Source organism: Grammomys surdaster, unplaced genomic scaffold (genome assembly GCF_004785775.1).
Source record: "Grammomys surdaster isolate TR1022 unplaced genomic scaffold, NIH_TR_1.0 135, whole genome shotgun sequence".
NCBI classification, from domain to species: Eukaryota; Metazoa; Chordata; class Mammalia; order Rodentia; family Muridae; genus Grammomys; species Grammomys surdaster.
The window spans coordinates 2,702,704-2,725,876 of NW_021604593.1; the positions used below are offsets into that span (position 1 = coordinate 2,702,704).

The window sequence follows — 23,173 nt, forward strand, 5'->3', positions numbered from 1 at the left end:
GAAGCCAGGTAGGCTTATACAGTGTGACCCTGTCTCAAAAGCAAAGCAAAACAACAACAAAAAGCAACCCCAAACCATGGAGCTGGAGAGATGGCTCAGTGGCTAAGAGGACTGAGTCTGACTCATAGAACCCACATGGTGCCGCACAGCTGTCTGCGATTCCAGTTCCAGAGGAAGCCAATGCCACCTTCTAGCCTCTGCTACCAGGCATGCATGTGGTGACCAGAGTACACTCAGTCCACAAGCTTAAAAAATAGACTAAAACCCCCAAATTAGCCAATAAACAACAAAAGCCACCCCAAAAGTGCCTTTGCCCTCTGAGCCATCTTCCCGATCCCATTAAGATATTTCTTTTGGCCTCAAAACACATCGGAAAATTCCCAAGACACTTTGAGTTCTTTGAATAGAGAAAGTTTGGGAACTTCCAGGCTATAAAAAGTCCCTGGCACATCTAAGGTGCTCAACAAATGCTATAAACTATCGAGGAGCTTTGACAGGGGAGCAAGCTCCTTCCATTGTTTTGTGGTCCTCGTGGAGGCCATGTCTGAATAAACAACAATCTGACATAAACACCATGAACACAGCCACAGACACATGGGACATGCTAGCCGACTGAGCGAAGTTGCCGAAGACAAAGGGTCTCCAAGACACCAGAACAAGACTCCCAAGGTGAGTAAGATTCTTACAGCATATACTGGGCACAATTCAAAGCAGAATTTGTTTCTCCGGTGGGTTTAAGTGTCTAGTTCTGTTTTATACTATTAAATCACTCTGTTGTAGGATTTCTGCTTAAAAATGTTCCGCAGAACACCAACAGGTTTGGAAACTGTTGACTGCAGTCTGGACTGAGTTGAAAACAGGCCTGGCTACACTTTGGAAGGCGTCTCAAGTGTGAATTGTATTATAGAAAAAGCCAGTCAGCTATTGTTTTAACCTAGTTCACTAAGCATTGCTGCTTTTTGAACCATTATAGAACCAATGACAAATGATAATCTTCCAATATCTTGGCATTTAAAAATTCCATAAGAGCTGGGGATGTGGCTCAGTTGGTTGAATGTAGGCTGAGGCAGCTTGATGCATGACAGGCACCTCATAAACCAGGCATAGAGGTGCATTCCTGTGAGGCCGACACTGCACAGGTAGAGGAAGAAGGATCAAACATCTGTGCTTGGCTATGTGGTGAGTTTGAGATCAGCCTGGGATATAATAGCTGAATTCATAAATTAACTTAGAAGAAAAGATATCGTTATGTTCCTTATGGTACGGAGCCAGGCCACCTTCCTTAGTCAGCTTAGCATTTTCAGTGACTGTCAGTTTTGTTTCTTGTTTGTAGACTAGCTCTTAGGTAAGAGGTAATAGCTATTTTATTCGTTTGTGTATGTGTATACATGTGTGCTTGTACAGCTCGGTGTGCACATGTGGAGGTCAAGAGAGCAGTCTGTGGGAGTGGGGTCTCCTCTTCTACCGTGAAGTTTTTGGGTATCAAACTTAGGTTTGTTGGGCTTGGTGGCAAGTGCCTTTACCAGCTGAGCCGTCTTGCCAGCCCCTGGGTTAACAGCTTTAACATGGTGGAAAATATTAGTCTCCTAAACTGTGTCTTCCTTCCTGTGGCTTTACTCACTAGCAAAGCTTTTGGAGCAGGCAATCCTTTGTTCCTGGTCCCAGCAAACACGAGTCTTTATGACAGGGAGACAGGTTTATTGAGTACCCGCTGCACCGTGGACTGCAAGCCGTAACCTTGGACTTCTGTCTGATCACGGTGCCTGTTTACAAATCGGGATGCCTTTTGGCAAGTTTCCTGAAAAAAAATGGAGGATGCAGTTTATGAGGATAACTTTTAGAAAATTTATAGTTAAAACAAAATCCAGAGGCTGTTTCTTCCCAATCTTTCTCAGATTTTAAAATTTTAGACAGGATCTCCAAGGGCTGGGTGGAACATATCTTTAATCCCAACACCCAGGAGGCAGACACAGGTGGATTTCTGTGAGCTCAAGGTCGGCTGCTCAACAAAGCTGTGAGGACCCTGCCTCAAAGAAATGAAAAACTGGGCTGGGTGGGGTGACCCCACAGAGGCAGGAGGATCTCTGAGCTTGAGGCCAGCCTGGTGTACACAGTGAGCTCCAGGATAGCCAGGGCTACACAGAGAGACCCTGTCTCGAAAACAAACAAACAAACAAACAAACAAACAAACAAACAATGGAACTGGAGAGATGCCTCAGTGGTTAAGATCACTTGTTGCTCTTGCAGAGGACCCAGGTTCTATTCCCAGCACCCATATGGTGACTCATAACTGTCTGTAAATCCAATCCCAGGGGATCCCATGCTCTCTCTAGCCTGTATAGGCACTGCATGTATTTGGTGCAGACATTCATGCAGGCCAAATAGTCATATACACACAAATAAAATTAAAACAAACCCCATCAATAGACAGAGATCTGCCTGCCTCTGCCTTCCAAGAAATGGAGCCACGATGCCCTCCAGGCTTTCTCAGAGTGTTTTGATTTTTGTTAACTCATTTTGGTTTTGGTCCTTCTGGCAATTCCCCTGCAAATTAAAAAAAAAAAAGATCTAAGAATTTGCTCACATCATCCCTTCCTACCTATCCCATATTTAGCTTCTGTTGCAAATGGGTCCCAAATCTGGGGGTTGGGGGTGGGAATACAGACCTCACAACTGCCTTTTAGTATGTATGCAGTATGCTTATTGAAAAGTGTAAGGTCGGCCGGGCGGTGGTGGCGCACGCCTTTAATCCCAGCACTTGGGAGGCAGAGGCAGGCGGATTTCTGAGTTCGAGAGTTCGAGGCTAGCCTGGTCTACAGAGTGAGTTCCAGGACAGCCAGGGCTACACAGAGAAACCCTGTCTCGAAAAACCAAAACCAAAAAAAAAAAAAAAAAAGAAAAGTGTAAGGTCTGATGTCTCGTCGCCCCCTCCCCCGACCCCCGCCGTACCCATTTTCCTGATTTGAAAACAAGAGGCAGTATGGGAAGGAGGGTCGCATACATAGCATTAAAGAGAGTTAAAGGCAAGCTTTGCCCGGAGTATTAGCCAATGGGAGCTCATCCTGATGAGGTAATGCTTTCAGCCCAAGTTTCACAGGCAGCCCTTCTCACTACTTGGTGTGGGATTCTGAGAAAGGATGTGTTTTTCAGAAGCTTGCACCTTCTCTCGCAGCCCCTTGCTGGCTCTCTACTGCCACCTCTGGTGGAGCCGCTGGAAGCTGGTGACCTCTCCCACCAGCTTGTCATCTTGTCCCTTTAGTCAGCAACCATTCTAGCAAATCCTTGTCCTGGTAACCTTGTCCGCAAGTGTTTCACCTCTTAGCTTTCTCAGAGCCTGGAGCAGCAACGCTCACTGCGAGTCAGACTGCCTCCAAAGCCCCTCACACTGGAGGAGTTTTTCCCCAGCCATCTTTTCTCCGCAGGTTTCAATTTGCCCGCTGTGAAATTGTGTGATGTTCTAGACGGAAGTATAGGTGTTTCTTGTTGCTTGTGTTGGTACATGAATCCGCTGTACCTCACACACGCTAAATGCATGTCCTGTCTCTACACGTTCAGCCTGAGCCACTTTTGGAGGGAGCTGGGGTGCTAACTCTGTGAGGGACCCCTTTCCCACCTGAAACTTGTAAGTCAATGTTTTTCTTACTTCCTCGACCAGCTTTGCTGGCAGTTGTCACCACCACCACCACCACCACCACCACCACCACCACCACCACCACCACCACCACCAGTCATTATTGTGAATGTATATTGGGCGAGTGTGTACATGGATGGAAGTAAGCCAAGGTCACTGCTAACATCGGTCCTGGCTCTCGCTTTAAGCTTCACAGAATGGCATTCTGGGAGTTGAAGAGAATGAGAGTTTACTCCTGGAAAGTAGTTCTTTTTCTCTATGGCTTGGTTTGACTTCTTTGAGGTAGGAGAATCACCCTGAGTTCAACGAGGCCTTCTGATGTGGGTTCTTTTAGAGAGATGGGGCCTTCCTCTGCTTTTGGTGAGCTTCAGCCAGAGTGCTAGGGTCCCGGATGCCCAACATGCAGCCACCAGGAGCCAATGGCTTCTGAGTTCCTGTCTCATGGCCAAGAATAATAAGGAAAATGAACACATGGAGTGGGCAAAGTGAACATAGATCTATTAAGGAAAAGCAAGAACTCCTGAGAGTGAAAAGGGCTGAGGAAAGAAGTCCACTCATTGTTTTCCTGCTGGGCTTTTAGGTTCTCTTGGTGGGAACTGGATGGAGATTGTCTTAGTGAGGGTTTTACTGTTGTGAACAGACACCATGACCAAGGCAAATCTTATTAAAAAACAACATTTAATTGGGTCTGGCTTACAGTTCAGAGGTTCAGTCCATTATCATCAAGGCAGGAACATGGCAGCATCCAAGCAGGCATAGTGCAGGAGAACCATGATAAGAGTTCTACGTCTTCATGGAAGGCTGCCAGAAGGCCATCTTTGTTGAGATTGCTTATTTTTTATTGTATCTCAGACTGAGGTAGTAAGGGAGGGTCTCATGTGCTTCATGACTGGATCATGATCTCCCATTGGCCCTGCTCTTACTGCCTTGGGAACTTACCCTGAGCATGCATCTATCTGTCTGCCTATCTATCTATCTATCTATCTATCTATCTATCTATCTATCATTTATCTGTCTGTCTGTCTATCTATTATCTATCTATCTATCTATCTATCTATCTATCATTTATCTGTCTGTCTGTCTATCTATTATCTATCTATCTATCTATCTATCTATCTATTTTTGTGTGTATGAGGGGGGCATACATGTGTGTGCAGGTGCATATGCACAGATGGACATATGTGTGGGGACCAGAGGTTTATGTTGCATGTCTTCCTTGATTGCTCTTCACCTTTTATAATGACACAGGGCACACACTTGTACCCAAGCTTGCTGACTGAGTAGTACAGCTAGCTCACTCTGGAGAGACCCTGTCTCCACCTCCTGTGTACTGTAATTACAGGAGTGGCACTGTATCTGCTTAGCATTTATGAGGCTGCTGAGGACTCTGACTCTGGTCTTCCCATGTGGGCAGCAAGGGTTTTACTGGCTAAGACATCTCCCCACCCCTCATCCTAAATTTCTAAAGGTTAGACTGTTTTAAAGTTTAAGACTCTGCTTGGGGCTGGAGAGATGGCTCAGTGGTTGAGGGCACTGACTGCTCTTCTTAAGATTCTGAGTTAAATTCCCAGCAACCACATGGTGGCTCACAGCAATCTGTAATGGGATCCGATGCCCTCTTCTGGTGTGTCTGAAGACAGTGACAGTGTACTCACATATGTAAAATAAATAAATAATTCTAAAGAAAAAAAAAAGACTCTGCTAAGTGTGATGGCACATGTATGTAAACCCAGTTCAGGAAGCTGAGGGGGAGGATGCAGAGTTCTAGGCCAGTCAGTGCTACATAGCCAAGGCTAAACACAGTACTACCTAGCCACGTCTAAATAACATGGTACTATTACATAGATTATGTACACACACACATCCACAAGTCTCAACAACAACTTGGTACTACATGATCATGTCTGAACAACAACAACAACAATGTAATATATTGCCGTGTGAACAACAACATAGCATCCTGAAATTAATGTGTGTATACCACGTACATCACACATATACATATCACAATACACACACACAGATATTCACCCACTAAATACACACCACATACCACGAACATATTCACTCACTCATGTAGCACACACCACATATATACACACACATCACTCACATACATATTCAACCCCTATACACATCACATACGCATACCATGAACATACATACTACACACATCACAAATACCACACATGTACACACTACACACATTCACCCCCTATATGCATACCACACACATATACACCATACACCATATACACACACATGTTCACCCCTATGCGCACACCCATACACACCTACACACCTACACAAATACATACACACACACATACACACACACACTACCTCTGCCATTCTGGTCTTTTTCCAACTCACCCAACCCCACCAACTGACAGAGTTCTCGCTCTTCTCAGATTAGATTATCACAGGAAAACAAAAGACCAGGAATGAAAGGAATGATAAAAAGTCATGAGGCTCCAGGAGTGTTTTCCCAGGGTCTCCAGGCTGGATCCACAGTTACAGACCCTTACTGGAAGTCAGAGAGCGTGCTTGGGAAAGTGCTCGGAAGTTGGAACACGATCAATGGCTGGCGGTTGTCAGATACATGGCTCACTAGTGTCCAGCCCAGGGCATGGCTCACTTTTATTTTATAGTTATTGAACGTTTTTAATTAGGTAGAAGTAGGAAGACTAGCCATCATGGTTTGAATATGCTTGGCCCAGGGAATGGCACTATTTGGAAGTGTGGCCTTGTTGGAATAGGTGTGTCACTGTGGGTGTGGGCTTTAAGAACCTTATCCTAGCTGCCTGGAAGCCAGTCTCTGCTAGCAGTCTTCAGGTGAAGATATAGAACTCTTAGCTCTTCCTGCACCATGTCTGCCTGGATGCTGCCGTGTTCCAGCCTTGATGATAATGGACTGAACCTCTGAACCTGTAAGCCAGCTCCAATTAAATGTTGTCCTTATAAGAGTTGCCTTGGTCATGGTGTCTCTTCACAGCAGTAAAACACTGACTAAGACAGAAGCTTAATATGTTTTCATATATCCATCCATTAAACTATTTTTTTTTTTTGAGACAGGGTTTCTCTGTGTAGCCCTGGCTGTCCTGGAACTCACTCTGTAGACCAGGCTGGCCTCGAACTCAGAAATCCACCTGCCTCTGCCTCCCAAGTGCTGGGATTAAAGGCGTGCGCTACCACTGCCCGGCAAACTATTTTCAATTTGTTATACAAGTATCTCTCTAATGTCTCTGGAGGAAGAGAATTTAGAGGTTTCTCAAATGTGGTTCACCTGAGCCTTCTCTCTGAAAGACAAGAATTAACACGAGCATAGGTCAGAGAATCATTTCTTATATTTTATAGGTTACTCAGATGTTAAGAAACCATGGGGTGGGGACACAGCAAGGAAGCAAAAACCCCAAATAAAAAAACAAAATGTGTTAGTTTTTGCTTCAGTTTGTTTTCTGCTCTTATGTATCTCTGGGTGGTCTGGAACTAAGTAGTCCAGGTTGACCTTGAACTCATAGTGATCCTGCCTCAGCATCCTGAGTGTGAGGATGACAGGTGTGAGCCACCACACTCAGAGGAGATAATCTTAGGAACATTCTTTCATGTGAGGTATTTAATGAGAAGATTATAAAATAATTATGTTGATTACATAAAAAGAGGGTGAGACTGTCTATTTGTTATTTGGACCTGTGATTAAAAGGCAGCTAGCTGTGCATACCTTCAAGCCCAGCACTCAGGGTTCAGATCTCTGAATTTGAAGCAGGCCTGGGGCGGGAGAGATGGCTCAGTGGTTAAGAGCACTGACTGCTCTTCCAGAGGTCCTGAGTTCAGTTCCCAGCAACCACATGGTGGCTCACAATCATCCGTAATGGGATTTGATGCCCTCTTCTCTTCTGTCTGAAGACAGAGACAGTGTACTCATATACATAAAATAAATAAATCTTTAAAAAAAAATGAAGCAGGCCTGATTTACAGAGTGAGTTCCAGAACAGACAGGGGCTACACACAGAAACCCTGTCTCCCAAAACAAGCCATGTCTCCAAGCTCAGTATGGCATTGTATTGTAATTCCAGCCACTTTAGGGGTTGAAGTAGGAGAATTGGAAGTTCAAGACCAACTTAGGCATCTTAGTGAGATCCTGTCTCAAAAATAAAAATAAAAGAGGAGCTAGGATAAAAGAGTAGAGAGCCCAGAGAGCCTCAACTCCCTGAAAAAAATCAAAGTTGTCCAGGACTTCATTTAAAAAAATTACAGCTCATTTGTGGGAGGAGAATACACATCTAAAGGCGTATTTGTCAAGCTCTGGGCTCCTGCCTTACTGTGGTGTAGACTGAATGGGGCCAAGGTCTCTATGTTTCTTGGTGTTCCCATTTTATTTATCTTTGACCCTTGTCCTGTGGGCTGGTTCTTTATCTCCTAAGGACGGAGATAATAGCCAGCCAAGTCGGCCTGAACAGCCTTTTGGGCAGCATTCCTCCTTGTTTCTGGGGAGAGGACCGGATGGTGAAAAGCTCTCCGTTGACTGAAATGAGCACCTTGGGCTGAACTGGGTGAGTCCCTTCCCTTCAAGGCCTCCCTGTGAGTGAAAGGAAGTGTTGGGAATGGCAAAGGAAGTGGCACTTTTAGAGTAAAACTGGCTAAGGCTTGATTAGGTTAGAGGCAGTGGTGTATGCCTGTGGTCTTAGCACTTGGAAGGCTGAGGCAGGAGAATTGCTGAGTTTGAGTGAAGCCTGTGCTACATTACAAGACTCTGTTTTAAAAAATAAAAGCTCCATCCAATGTGGTAACTGGCTCACAGCCAAGTGTTCTATGATCAATATGAAGATTGAATGCAGAAAAATAGGCAGCAGGGATGAATGGAAACTCAGAGGTGGCACTTCTGTCCTGAGAGCAGATGTGCCCTCAGTGGGTGACACTTGTGTCCTGAGACTGGATGTGCCCTCATCTGTTGTTACAGAAACTCAGGACAGTGTAAGAAAAAGCCACTGCTTCCCCTGAGCCTCATTAGATGGACGCATGTCAGACGTGGTGGCCTAGGCCCGCAGTCCTAGCATTTGGGAGACTGAGACAGGAGAATTGCTGCCAGTTTGATGCCAGCCTGGGCTACACAGTAAATTCCAGGTCAGCCTGACCTGGTGAGAGCCTGTCTCAAAAAAAAAAAAAAAAAGAAACAAGGAAAGAAAGAAAGGAAGAAAGAAAGGAAATTATATACAGTATCCATTGTTGGTCAAAGTTCAAGTTTTCAAGTGTTCATTTTTACTCTCTTGATTTTTTTAAACATTTGTTTTGTTTTTGTTTTTAACACTTACTTTATTTTGAACAAAGTCTCGTGCAGCTCTGGCTGGTCTTAGACTTGTAGTTAAGGATGACCTTGAATTCCCGATCCTCCTGCCTCTACCTCCTGCGTGTTGGAATTACAGGTGTGTGCCACCACACCCCAGCTAAGTGTCTTAGTTTTCTACCTGGTTTTACCTGGTTGCTAGAAGCATGTTCTCTACAAATATGTGTGTGAATAAACAAGCATATCCCAGCACCTCTTCATGGAAAAACTGGAAACTAATGTACTGATAGGCCATATTTCTGTGGAATATTATATGTAAAAAGTAGACAAAAGCTCTGGTGGTGACACACACCTTTAACCCCAGCACTTCAGAGGCAAAGGTAGTGAGCTTGAGTACAGTCTAGTCCCAGATTAGCCAGGGCTATGGGAATACATGCATACTTACACACATACACACACACATACATGCATACATACACACATACATACATACAACACACATATAGACACACACATACATACATGCATGCATACATACATATACACATACAGACACACACAGACAGATACATACATACATACATACACACACATACATTGTTCTGTTGCACAGAACAAAACAACCCCCACAAAATAAATGGAATATTAGGGGGCACTTTTAAAAAAAATTGATATAGGCATGATATAGGCATGTGAAAGGATACACTTCACAGGTTTGCTTTTGTAGGAAAGGGAGTAAAATTTAGAGATGGAAAAGAGATACTTTTTGGTTTGTAAAAATATTTATTTTTGTGTACATGCCTAAGTGTGTGTGTGTGTATGTATGTATGTATGTATGTATGTATGTGTATCACATGTGTACAGGAGCCCATGGAAGCTACAGGTGGCTGTAAGTTGCCTTGTGAATGCTGGGAACTGAGTCTGGGTTCTTTGAATGGGCAGTCAGTAAGCACTCTTAACTGCTGAGCCATCTCTTCAGCTGTCTTATTCGTTTTTTTTTTTTTTTTTTTTTGGTTTTTTCGAGACAGGGTTTCTCTTTATAGTTCTTATTTGGGTTTTTTGAGACAGGGTCTCATTCTCTAAGTCAGGCTGACCTGGAGTTTACTATATAGCATATAGCTCAGACTGACCTCAAACCCATGGCAATTCTTCTGCCTCAGTCTTCCAAATGCTAGTATTACAGACACGAGTTGTAAAACAGGGCATCCTTATTTATGTAGCCCAGGCTAGTCTGGTAATTACTATGTAGACCAGGCAGGCCTCAAATTTGCAGTGATCCATCCACTTCTGAGTGTTGAGAGTACAGGTGTATGCCAATATTCTCTACCATGAGATTTTTTTTCACATGTTGTTACTGTTGTGTGTGTGTGTGTGTGTGTGTGTGTGTATGTACATGTATGCATGCAACTGCACCCATGGGCAAGCTAAGTATTGTGAACCTAAGGCCTTACATATGCTAGACAAGTATTTTACTACCACCCCATCCTTCATTGCCCATTTTTTTATTGTTCTGAATTCTCAGTGACTATAATATGGTCATTGTTTGTGCTTAGACCCAGGAATATGTATTACTTAAAACTTTATTATATTACATTTCATTCATTCATTCATTCATTCATTCATTCACCTATTTTGTGTGTATATAGGAACATATATGCCACTGTGTTTGTATAGAGAACAGAGAATCATTTTTCTCCTACCATGTGGGATGAGTTGTCAGGCTTGATGGCAGGTGTTTTTACCTGCTGGGCCATCTTCTGGGCCCATATATTCCTTTCCAACTTGTTAAATCCATGAGGCTGGGTGTGGTGTCACTAGGGAGGCAGAGGCAGACAGATATCTAAGATCAAGGCCAGCCTGGTTTACAGAGTGAGTTCCATGACAACCTGGCTTACACAGAGAAACCCTGTCTTAAAAAAAAAAAAGTCAAAGAGGAGGAGGAGGAGGAAGAGGAGGAAGAACAAGAGAAAGAAGAGGAGGAAGAGGAGGAGAAAAAAAAAACAATAACGGAGTGCCCCAAACTGTCTCTCTAAGACCCTCTTTAAGTTCTTGCCATAGCTAGCTTCCAGTTGGGTGAAATTTGGTGATTCATTCCAGAAGCATGAGAAGAACTCAAATTGAAGAAGGAAAACCTTAACAGGAAAGAACCAGATTAGAAAATAACTAGGAGAAGGGAGAAGAGGGGGAGGAAGCAGGGCACAGAGCATCGGCCTCCTGGCTCTTGGAAGGTAGAGACAGAAGGGTCAGAGTTCAAAGTTGTTCAAGGCTGGCTTGAGGTAAATAGAAACCTGCCAATAAAAAGGAAAAGAGAACTTCCATTTCCATTGTTGGGATTGCCTGTCAGGGCCACTAAATTCAGGAGAGATGTTCTGGAGATGGCTGACTTGCCTCTGGATTCCGGAGGAATCAGTGGAGAGGAGCCCTGGCCCCATCAGTTCCCTACCAAATGAAGGATGAGGCATCCTTCCTTCCCTCTTCCAATTTGGGCATTAATTTTTCCAGCATCTGTTTGCTTGTAATAAGCATGTTGGTCCTTCTCTAGGTTTTTCTTTTCCAGAAGATTCCAGCTCCCTGAACCCTGGCATGTCTCTTATCAGTCCCCTGAGCACAGTCATTACTGTTCAAGATAATCTTATTCTGACTTTCTTCTGCAGAGTCATGGTTGTTATAAAGCTTTTGAGCAATCTTCAATAACTGGGACTGTCTCATACCCTCAAACCTTTCTTCTGAAGTTTCTTTCTAATATCTTGGAAGACTGCATAACATAAGAAATAATTGGTTGCTTGCTGGCTTTGGGGCATATCTGGGTCTTTGGGGGTAAACATCCTGTAAGTCTCTTAGATGCTTTCCAGGAACTCACAGACAATTCTAGGTGTTCTTGTACTACCTCACCTACCTTAGGCAGATTGGTAAGTTTTCTAGCAACTGCCTTTAATCCTCCTAACAGGGCCCATCAAAAGTTTTCCAGCCCTGCCTCCTTACCTTGGTCAATGCTGGGGTCCTGGTCAGGTTGGGCTAAGGAGAAACCTCCCTCTATCTGGATGCACTGTCTAGTAGTGACTCTGTGCCCTACCTGTCTGCTCCTCAGCCATGAAGAGGATGGAGGATGACTGTTGTCAGTCATCCTAGGTTGGCTGGCAACACGCTGTCTTGAGGAGGCTAGTGAGATCCTGAGGTTTTTAGAGAATTGTTGAGGTTTTCCAGTTATACAGATCACTGGCTAAAAGGAGATATAAACTATGAGAAGGAGAGACATAGAATATCCAGGGGTTGGGCCCATGGTGGGGGAGCTCTCCCTTAGAGAGAGAATGGTGGGGCTATCCCTGCCCCAGGGAAATTTCTCCCAGAGCCCTCATAGCCAGAGCTTGAGTGTGTGGAGAGGAGAGGGGACCCAAGGTAGAACATACAATCCATCCCCCAACATAGCCAGGAGATTTCCTTCTTGAGGTAAGGTGGGGTGGTACTGGTCATACAAAAGGGAAAAGTTGGGCTAGAGAGATGGTTCAGGGGTTAAGAGTACTGGCTGCTCTTCCAGAGGTTCTGAGCTCAATTCCCAACAATCACATGATGGCTCACAATCACCTGTAATTGGATCCAATGCTCTCTTCACATAAAATAAATAAATAAATAAATAAATAAATAAATAAATAAATAAATCTTTTTTAAAAAAGGCGGTGGGGGTTGGGGGGAGTCACCTTCCTCCAGTGGAGATGAGAGAACAGGCAGAGGTTTGGGTCTTTCTGGCCAAACCAAGAGGATTCAGGTCCCCAAAGAGAAGGCACAGGTCTTAAGCCAAGATAGTGGATCTTGCACCAGAGAAAGCCATTGGTCAATGTAGGAAAATTGCTCAGGGTGGCCTGAGTTTCCAGTCACTATGTTCCAGACAATCTGAATTGCTGGGGGGGTGGTGTCCAGAGATCTGTCACTGGCCATCCAACTGCAAAAGGGAGCTAATCTGTTTCACAGAAGGTCTGGAGTTTCCCAGGTGAGATACAGAACAGTGTTAGATTCCTAACAGTGTCTTGGGACTGCTCACCCCACCCCCTATCACAACTGTATTCCTGTAGCCAACAGAATTGACAAAGCCAGAGACACACAGACAGGCAGCAGTAAAGACAACCAAAAGTGGCCACTACACAGACTAAAACCAGGGGTTCCAGTGACATCTCACACAGATCCAGGACACTGGAATTTGGGTTGTGTCCAACCTTTCCGAAGTGCACTTCCTAGAGGGGCCATAGACATAGTCACCTGTGCAGGAGACAAATTCAGGAAATGTTCTGTAACTTCCTATCAAGGGTGGAGGCTCAGGAGCACGTAGGACACCAGGAGTAGAGACAGGTGAGGTTCCTGGGGCCCTGGAATGTCTTGGGTGTGCACTACTAGGAACTGTCCTTTCTCTGTGCTGTTGCCCTAGAGGTATTCCAAGACTCCAGGTGTCTTGGTGTCTCAGCCTCTACAGATTTTGTAGGTGCCTCAAAAATGTTGTGAGGTAATTTCATTAGAGAATGCACAAACACTCTTAAAGCAAAATAGAAAGTCCTTATTATTGCCCGGGAACTTGCCCAAATCATGAAGCCCTGACCCTCACAAAAGTCTTTTTAGCACAAAAATCAAATCCTGGTTGACATACTTCAGTTAGCAAGAATGGTTGGCAAGAAGTAGACTTACAGAAGCCAAAAACCAAGGTTAGTACATTTGGGTGTTTTCCTGGATTCTGGAACTATAATCAAAGACTAGGTCTTTGATTGATTAGGTCTTTAATCCTGTTTTGGTACATGTTGGAGCCTATGTGCTGGGTTTTAAGGTCAGCCTGGTGCCTCCAATTTGGTGTCAGTTGTGCTGAGGTCTGAAGTCCTGTTACAAGTTCACACAACTGTAAGATACCAGATGCCACTTGGTAAGGTCATCTTTTACTCTAGGTTGTACTTCAGCATCATGGCATCTGCTTAGCAAACAGGGATGACAGCGCAGAGTGGAGGAAGCAGACAGGGATGACGGCGCAGAGTGGAGGAAGCTCTATTTCCTTGTTTGTGAGCAGCTCCTCTATGAAACAAATGGAGTTGGCTTCTGGGTGACACATCTCTCAAGTCTGAACTAAGGAAGCACTTTCCCCAAGGCTCTCTTGGAAGCTTCTGGGAAAGTATCTAATAATTATAGGTAAATATATTCTGACCTTCAGTATAGATGAGCAAGCAAGGTTAGAAAGGTGAATGTGTAGAAATGAAGGCTAGCTCTGGAAGATTCCAGGTGAATGTAGGTTACTGAGGGGAAAGTGAAAGTATTAGGCATAATCACAGTGCATTTACGACAGGCAAGAACCATGTCCTGACATATTATAGGGCTCAGTGAATACTATTTACTGAATGGATAGATACTCCAGGAAAGAAACAAAGAAAACAAGAAACAAATAGCAAAACCTTACTATAAAGGCCCAACTGGTAGCATACCTGCTCATTTAATCCCAGAACTCTGGTAGTAGAGGCAAGTGGCGTTCTGGGCCAGCCAGGGCTACATACTGAGATCTTGTCTCAAACACACACATACACACACACGCACACACACACACACCCCAGATAAATACAAAAAGATCAATACCACCTAACTATAAAGCAACACATTTGATTAAACCATGGGTGTGTTCTCTTCCTTTACGTTTTATTTTGTTGTTGTTGTTTTGCTTTTGGCAGGGTCTAATGTAGCCTAGGTTGGCTCTAGACTTGCTATGTATTAAAAAGTCTGTCTTTGAAGTCCTGATCCTCTTTGCTCTACTCTTAAATGCTGATATTACAGGCTTGGGACACTACACTAGACTCTCGCTGAGACAGGTCTCACCATATAGATTTGGCTGGCCTAGAACTCATCATGTAGATCAGGTTATCCTTGAACTCATAGACTTCCACTTGCTCTGTCTCCTGAGTGCTGAGATTAAATCATGTCCCAGGCTAACGCTCCTATTCTCTCAATGAGTGCTTTCACACTAGCTTCAGTTATACCCTTTCCATAAGACTTAGTAGACTAAGCATTTGCACTATGAGTTTGCCACAGACAGGTTCCGATGAGAGATGGATGAAAAGGAGTCTGGAGGGCCAGGCATGCCAGACCCTCAGGGCCTCTGAGGTAGAGATGGGCTATGCAGAATGGTAAGACCATTTCAGGCTGAGAAGCAGACAAGGGTCTATTGTTCTGGTAAGGTCACCATGCGAGGCTCTGTCAACTCTGTTTCTGTACATGAATACAAAGAGAGGGAGAGAAAAAAAGGAATGTCTACTTATTGATATTTATTTAACTTCTTTCTTTCTTTTTTTTTGTTTTTTTTTTTCCGAGAACTTCTTTATTTCTAAAAATATTGTTCAATTGCAGAAAATAAATGATGGTAGGCATTTCATCAAGGAGCCAAAACAAATTTGTCTACAGTAAATGCTCACATTATTGTCATACAAAGAATTCCAAATTATTAGGCCAAAAAATGTGGACTTGGCAAAAACGGCGCTACTGTCAATTGTTCCAGCTCCTCAAACTCGGTGTGGCTGGCACCAGGGGCTCCGGGAGTGAATATAGCAATGGAAATCTACATTGTGTTGTCTTTGGTCTTCTTCCAAAGCCATTCTTGTTCAGAGAGATGTATGATGAAGCCTTCCCAGGGTAGAGATCATTAATTCTCCAGCATATCATAATAGTTGCTCAGGAAATATTAAGGAAATAAGTGGCACAGACGTCACTCTGGATTGCTAAGGGCAGAACAGTATCTGCCATTATTTTGGATGCTGGCGTGGGATTTGTACACTCTGGAACAGCCTCTTCTCTTTGCAGCTAGGAATTTTTTGTTGTTGTTTATGAAGAATATACATTCTTGCACTGGTACAATGGTCCTGGGCAAAGTGGCACTGACAGTCCCCTTGTGCATCCTTCAGAAGAGGCAGCAGTGTCATGCACTAATGGTGAGTTGCTTCTGCTTTATCAGAAGAGTGTAGTTTGGGTGGATTCTGAGTCCTTCCTCTCTTCACAAGAGAGGCAAGAACTTTGAGGAAGGGAAATTAATGAGCTAAGTCTGACTGGCTGGGGTAGCATTGCACGGCTCTGTGAGAAGCAGAGCTGACAATCTCTGTCCCTATTTGGCAACGCCTCGTCCTTTCCTCAAACAGCCTGTGTTCTCTCATCCATATCTAGAGCCACGTCTTGTCTTACAAGTAGACAAAGTAAACATTCTTCTAATTAGGGAAGAGCGTCTCTCTCTCTCTTTTTTTCCCCTTCTCCTGCCTTCCCCGGCCCTCTCTCCCCATCCTCCTCCTCCAGCTCTGAGACAGGCTCTTTCTAGGTAGTAAGGATAGGTTTGAACTATGTAGCCCAGGCTTGCACTGGCCACCCTGCCTCAGCTCCTGAGCGCTAAGATTGCAGGTGTATATCACCATACCTGGCAGGAAAACATGTCCTCAAGAAGACATGGTCAGTAGATCTTAAAAATAGCACCAAGAATCCAGGTGCTTTTTAATGTTTTTGGTTTTCATTTGAAAGTATATTGACCAGGGACAGGGTGTATAGCACAAGGTTCTGGGTTCAATCCCTATGAGTTTGAGGCTAATCTGGTCTACGGAGTGAGCTCCAGGACAGCTAGGATTAGATAGAGAAACCCTGTCACATAAAACAAAACAAAAAAGCACATAGCCAGACAGATGAACAAGCATTTGGTAACTTCTGTGAAGAGTGTCCACACAGAGACTCATCCCTAAAGATCCCTAGAATCAAAATATTTCCAGAGATGTCATTTTGGCCTCAGAGTAGGAGAGGAGTGAAAAAATATTATAGCATTCTGTTCATAAAAACCTTAAAAAAAAAGAAAAAAAAAAAAAGAAAAACAAGAAAAACAAGGGAAAAAAAAAAAAAGCTGGGCGGTGGTGGCGCATGCCCCAGCACTTGAGAGGCAGAGACAGGCGGATTTCTGAGTTCAAGGCCAGCCTGGTCTGCAGAGTGAGTTCCAGGACAGCCAGGGCTATACAGAGAAACCCTGTTTCGAAAAACCGGAAAAAAAAAGTCTACAACTCAAATGGAAGTTTTCTTTTTCTTTTTTTTTTCTTTTTTCTTTTTTTAAAAGATTTATTTATTTATTACCTATATGAGTACACTGTTGCTCTCTTCAGATACACCAGAAGAGGGCATCAGATCCCATTACAGATGGTTGTGAGCCACCATGTGGTTGCTGGGAATTGAACTCAGGACCTCTGGAAGAGCAGTCAGTGCTCTTAACCACTGAGCTGTCTCTCCAGCCCCAGAAGTTTTCTTATTCTAAGTTCAGTATGTATATGTAGTAAATGGTTGTGTATTTAACTTTGTAAGTTATAGGATTGGGGATAGAGATGTCTTTTTTTTTGTGCTTGCTAACTTCTGAGGCTCAATTCTTATTAACATTGTATTAAAGATACAATGGCAATCTTGACTGAGCAACACCTGTCCACTCCAGCACTCAGAAAACTTTGGGGGTGGATGAGATGAGTAAGGACGGGGGACACTCGGTTTCTCCTCATCGGGCAGAAGAGATGGGCTTAGAAGCCTTACACTGAGAAGAGCTCAAGTCTATCAAATGAATATAAAGGGGGAATCGGGAGGATACTCTAAGACTGTTTTCATTCTCTAAGAAGGAGGCATGGGTCATAAGTGACAAGACACACAGAGTTATGTCCTGACTTAAGCCTCATCCCAGACACTTACAATCCCTAGGAGGCAGACATGCCTGGCACCTAGGACATGCTCTCAGTTAGGGCAAGTATTTTCCCCTCTCTAGTGATTTGATGCACAGCCTTACCTCTGAGATACATAATGCCTGAGTTCAGAGAAGGATGGAATACTTGTTTTAGTGTGTTAAAAAGTCATCTCAAAAAGAAGAAATGACACTTGGGAGGCAGAAGCAGGTGGATTTCTGAGTTCGAGGCCAGCCTGGTCTATAGAGTGAGTTCCAGGACAGCCAGGGCTACACAGAGAAACCCTGTCTCGAAAAACCAAAAAAAACCAAAACAAAACAAGACAAAACAAAACAACCAAAAAACAAACAAAAACAAAAAACAAAAAACAAAAAACAAAAAACAAACAAACAAACAAAAACAGGAATATCAGGAGTTCAAGGCCAACCTGGTCTACATGAGACTGACTCAGAAACAAAAGAAAAAAAAAACAAACTAAAACAAAACATGACTTCTATGCTTATAAGCAAAGCATTTATAGGAAAAGAGAAAATCTATGTAATTTAGGAGATGACTGACAAGTTTATAGAATGTTATATCATGTCAGAAGTTATATTCTCAGCCAAGGGAGATGCTTAGCTGGCAAAACTACTTGGAGCCAAGCTTGATAAATCCCAGGACTCATATTTTGGAAGGAAAGAACTGACTCCTGCAAGTTGTCTCTGACCTCCTTCAACCGTGTGCCCCGCCCACCAAGCAAGTAAATCAGTGAAAAAAAAAGTCCCCATCTTCATTGTGGAGCATCCTATGCCGTGTGTGAGATTCAGTAACAACCTTGGTAGTTACTACTGGGTCTGTCCAGATTTATCTACCAACAACATATCTATGCAATGGTCCTAAACTTGTCCTGGTTGAGAACTATTTTTTTTTTGTCCAGAAAATTTTAACAGGTTTATTTATAACTGTTATAAAGTTGAACTGTTGAAATGTGTTCACTGAAACATTTTGCTTGCATTACTATTTATCTTGCATTTATATTAAAAATTCACACACAAATGAACGTGGAGAAACTGCCAATGCCTGATTATGTCCCCTATGTTTCTACTCGAAATCATATACTTAGGTACCTTTGACTCAATGGAATAAACATCTAACATTCAGAATTACTGATAACAGGAAGCAGAGGAAAAAAAAAATTTTTTTTTTGAGAATGTAATGTTTTTCCTCACAGTGGACTCTTAAGCACGCTCTCTGGGTATGTGGTGAGCTAACTGGATATCTTTCGGCATAATTGTTACACGTTTGGCATGGATAGCACACAGGTTGGTATTTTCAAAAAGGCCAACCAAATAGGCCTCACTTGGCTCCTGCAAAGCAGCAATAGCTGCACTCTGGAAGCGCAAATCTGTTTTGAAGTCCTGAGCAATTTCTCGAACCAGACGCTTGTGGGCAGTCTGCTTTGTACGAGCCATGGTATGGGCACCTCCTTACTCACCCCCCACCCCCTTTGACTGGAGCTCGGCAAGCGAGAGGCCGTGCTGGCATTAGAGTGTGGCAGCGCGCTGAGAACTATTTTTTTTAATTAAAAGCACTTATTATGCATGTGTTTGGGAGGGGTGGGCAGTGTGCTGTGGCATGAATGTGGAGGTCAGAGGACAGCATCTTAAAGTCGGTTCTTTTTTTTTTTTTTTTTGGTTTTTCAAGACAGGGTTTCTCTGTGTAGCCCTGGCTGTCCTGGAACTCACTCTGTAGACCAGGCTAGCCTTGAACTCTCGAACTCAGAAATCTGCCTGCCTCTGCCTCCCAAGGGCTGGGATTAAAGGCGTGCACCATCACCGCCTGGCTTTAAAGTCAGTTCTTGCTGTCCACCTTACTTTGGATCTGGGGCTTGCCCTCAGGTCACTAGCTTCCATGGACCTATCTTGAACTACTGTTTTAGTCAAGTACCAAGAGTGATTTTTGAGGTACATCCTTTTGGAAATTCTAGACAACAATGGGACCATGATACTAAATATAGTTAGTTGTTAAAGGTTATGTGAGAACTATTGATGATTTCTTTTTTTTTTTTTTTTTTTTTTTTTTTTGGTTTTTCGAGACAGGGTTTCTCTGTGTAGCCCTGACTGTCTTGGAACTCTGTAGACCAGGCTGGCCTCAAACTCAGAAATCCACCTGCCTTTGCCTCCCAAGTGCTGGGATTAAAGGCGTGTGCCACCACCGCCCAAAGATTTTATTTATGTTACGTATACACTGCTCTTCATGTACACCAGAAGAGGGCATCGGATCCCACTACAGATGGTTGTGAGCCACCATGTGGTTGCTGGGGATTTGAACTCAGGACCTCTGGAAGAGCAGTCAGTGCTCTTAACCCCTGGGCCATCTCTCCAGCCCTATTGATGATTTCTTTGGTGAGTGCAGCTGTATGGTGCCATCTTACCAGAGGCTCTTACCTCAAGCAGGTGACAGGAGCCCCTCTGTGGAACCACTCAGTACTTGCTATGTTTTCTTGCAGTATGAGGGCATAGTGGCCTTGGGTCTGACTCCCAGGGCTGATGGCTATTTGGGCAGCAGAGCAGATTCCTCTCTGAGTCCAAACTGAGATGGAGCTGTCCTCCCAACTTTGGGCAGACTGATGTGAGCTTCCCATGGTCTCGTGAAGGAGGTACAGTACTGCCACTAGTCGGACACAGTTGCAATAATAGCAAACTCTTCCAGACACTTCATGGCTGTCATACTAAAACTGTTCAAAGTGAGTGCATGCACAAACACACACACACACACACACACACACACACCTCTGAGGAAGCGGCTATGGAGAGTTGATCTTGGACAATGATAAGGGGCCCAGGGCCTTACATCTAAACTGATAGGGGCCCTCACAAGGATGAAGTCTTTCAACAAGTTGCTGAAGGAAAAAGTAAAATGTGTGAATACAGTGCTCTGCTCAGATAAGAGGAATTAGGGGTGAGAAACCATGATAGGGTGGGCTGGCCTCTGAAGTTATGAAATGTCCATCAAGAAAAGTCATTGTTAAAGATGTAAGCCTAGGGAGTAGGCTGATCACATGGAAGAAAGATCCTTTCTGCCTCTTCTTCTCTTTCCTCCCTGTGACTGTAGCTAGCAAGGTGGGGAGGAGGTGAGAGAGCAGGTCGGTGTTCCCAGTTGGAGAAGCGGGAAAAGGTCACTTTCCTGTGATTCAGCCATCACAGGGCTCTATTCCTAAGGGGAATGGTAAAACTCATGGAACTCTCGTGGCTTTTCAAGTAGGTTATGATGATTCCCACTGTATAAATTCAAAGGGATGGCAAAAGAAAGTTGTTTTAAATGAAAGAAAAGTCAGTGTGTGCATGATTAGGTCAGAGAGCAACACTGGGGGTCAGTTGAGGCAGGGGCTCTCCTTTCTGCTGCTCTGCGACACTGGGTTAGCTGGCCCATGCGCTTCTGGGCAATTCCCCTGTCTCTATCTCTATCTTGATAAAGGAGTGTTGGGGTTACAGATGTGTCCAGCTTTTTGTGGGTTCTGGGGACTGAGCCCAGGTTCTCAGGCTTGTGCAGCTTGTGCTTTTACTCGAGGAGTCATCCCCATGGGCAGTCTTCGTTTGCTTGTTTGTTAGGTTGGTTTTGTGAGAAAGTTTCCCTGAGTAGTTCTGGCTGGCCTGAGCTCACAGCAGCCTCAAGTCTCTGCTTCCCATCGGGACCTTAGGTCTGTGCCACTGCTTCTGTTTTTATTTTAGAAATTATATCCCATGAGCTCTGCATACTGAATACTCTAATTATTAAGATCCAGAATTTGTTTTCTAAGACATGTCCTTGAATATCCCAGGGGGAAGATGTTCAGTGAATCAAGTCACTAGTTTTTTGAAGACCTGTACTTTAATACTAGGTACCTACCTGGAGGCAACTGGGGAGCTAGCATCTTGGGCTTCATACAAAGTACCTACTGTAGCCAGTTGTGGCCACCAGGGCCACTAAGTGGGGACCAGGCAGCCTTCGTGCTACCTCAGGAATTACTCATGACCCTTTCTTTCTTTCTTTCTTTCTTTCTTTCTTTCTTTCTTTCTCTCTCTCTCTCTCTCTCTCTCTCTCTCTCTCTCTCTTTCTCTCTTTCTTTCTTTCTTTCCTTTCTTTCTCTCTCTTCTTTCTTTTTTTGTTTTTGTTTTTTTCAAGACAGGGTTTCTCTGTGTAGCCCTGGCTGTCCTGGAACTCACTCTGTAGACCAGGCTGGCCTCAAACTCAGAAATCCACCTGCCTCTGCCTCCCAAGTGCTGGGATTAAAGGCGTGCGCCACCACCACCCTACGACTTCCTCTTTCTTGTGGCTAAGCTTTTGAAGCATCACGTTGCCCTATTTTCCAATCATGGACTTTCAGGTAAATGCCTTATTCAAAATGTTTAGTTTGGTGGAATTTTTTTCTTAAAAACATTACTTACTTACTTACTTACTTACTTATGTGTTTGTGACACAGTATGGGCAGAGATCAGAAGGACCTGTGGGAGTGTTCTCTCTCCTGTGTAGGTTCTGTGTGTCCACTTAGGTCATCAGGCTTGGAAGCAAATGCCTTTACCTCCTGGGCCGTCTTACAGCTCAGCAGTGGTGGAATTTTCAGTTTTAGCAGAGCTTCATACTTTTGTGAAAATTTCAGTGTCTTAAAAACTCTAAGAATTTGGAAATGTTTGATAGAAATTAATATGGGTGTATTCCCAGAATTCATTATTTGAAGAAAATGTTGTAAAAACTGAAAATATATTTCCTTTATCAATGGGAAAAGATTCTCAGTTCTTTGAGAATCCACACAATGCATTTCGATCATATTTACCTTTGCCTTCACTCCATTCAGATGCTTACTCCTTTCCTACAGACCTAATCTTATGACTTTTTTTTAAAAAATTAATTTTTGTTTTTTGAGACATGGTCTCTTTCTCTAGCCCTGGCTGACCTGGAACTCACAGAGATCCCTGACCAGTGCTGGGATTAAAGGCTCTGTGCCATCAATCTTTTGTTTTCAGACAGGGCTTCTCTGGGTAACCTTGACTGCCCTAGAACTCTGTAGACCAGGCTAGCCTGCAGAGATCTGCCTGCCTCCACCTTCTTAGTGCTGGGATTAAAGGCTTTTGCTACCACCTCCCAGAAAAGCCTACAGTGCCCTGAATTCCAAAGCAGTCTGTATCTAAGTACTAACCAAGATGACCCTGCTTAGCCTCTGAGATTGGATGAGATCTGTCAATTTCAGGGAGGGAGGATCACAGACTTGTTGGCCTTTTGTGATTCTGGGTCTCATGTTGTCCGGACTTGCCTCAAGTCATAATATGGTTGAGGATGATCTTGAACTTCTGATACTCCTTCCCCCACCTCTGGAGTGCTGGCACTACAGGACTGAGTCATCACGTGTGAGCTCAACAGGTAGTGTTCCTCTCTTAAGTCAGTTAATACTGTTTCCCTCATTTCCAAAGCAAAACAAACATTTAAAGAAAGATACAAGGTTAAATGCAAACTGCATCTTTTTTTTTTTTTTTTTTTTTTTTTTTTTTTTGCGGCGGTTGTTGTGTGTGACCCGCCGTTGAGGACCAGGCCGGCCACCAACTCAGA

General features: G+C 43.8%; 1 protein-coding gene across 1 annotated transcript in view; it reads left to right on the forward strand.

The window, feature by feature from the left end:
- Nucleotides 1-519: 519 nt before the first annotated feature.
- Nucleotides 520-23,173, forward strand: part of Fam13b (family with sequence similarity 13 member B) — a 94,770-nt gene continuing 72,116 nt past the window's right edge. The window contains exon 1 of the mRNA XM_028762769.1: nucleotides 520-669. The gene's annotated coding sequence lies outside the window, so the exon portion shown is untranslated. The remainder of the gene's footprint in view (nucleotides 670-23,173) is intronic.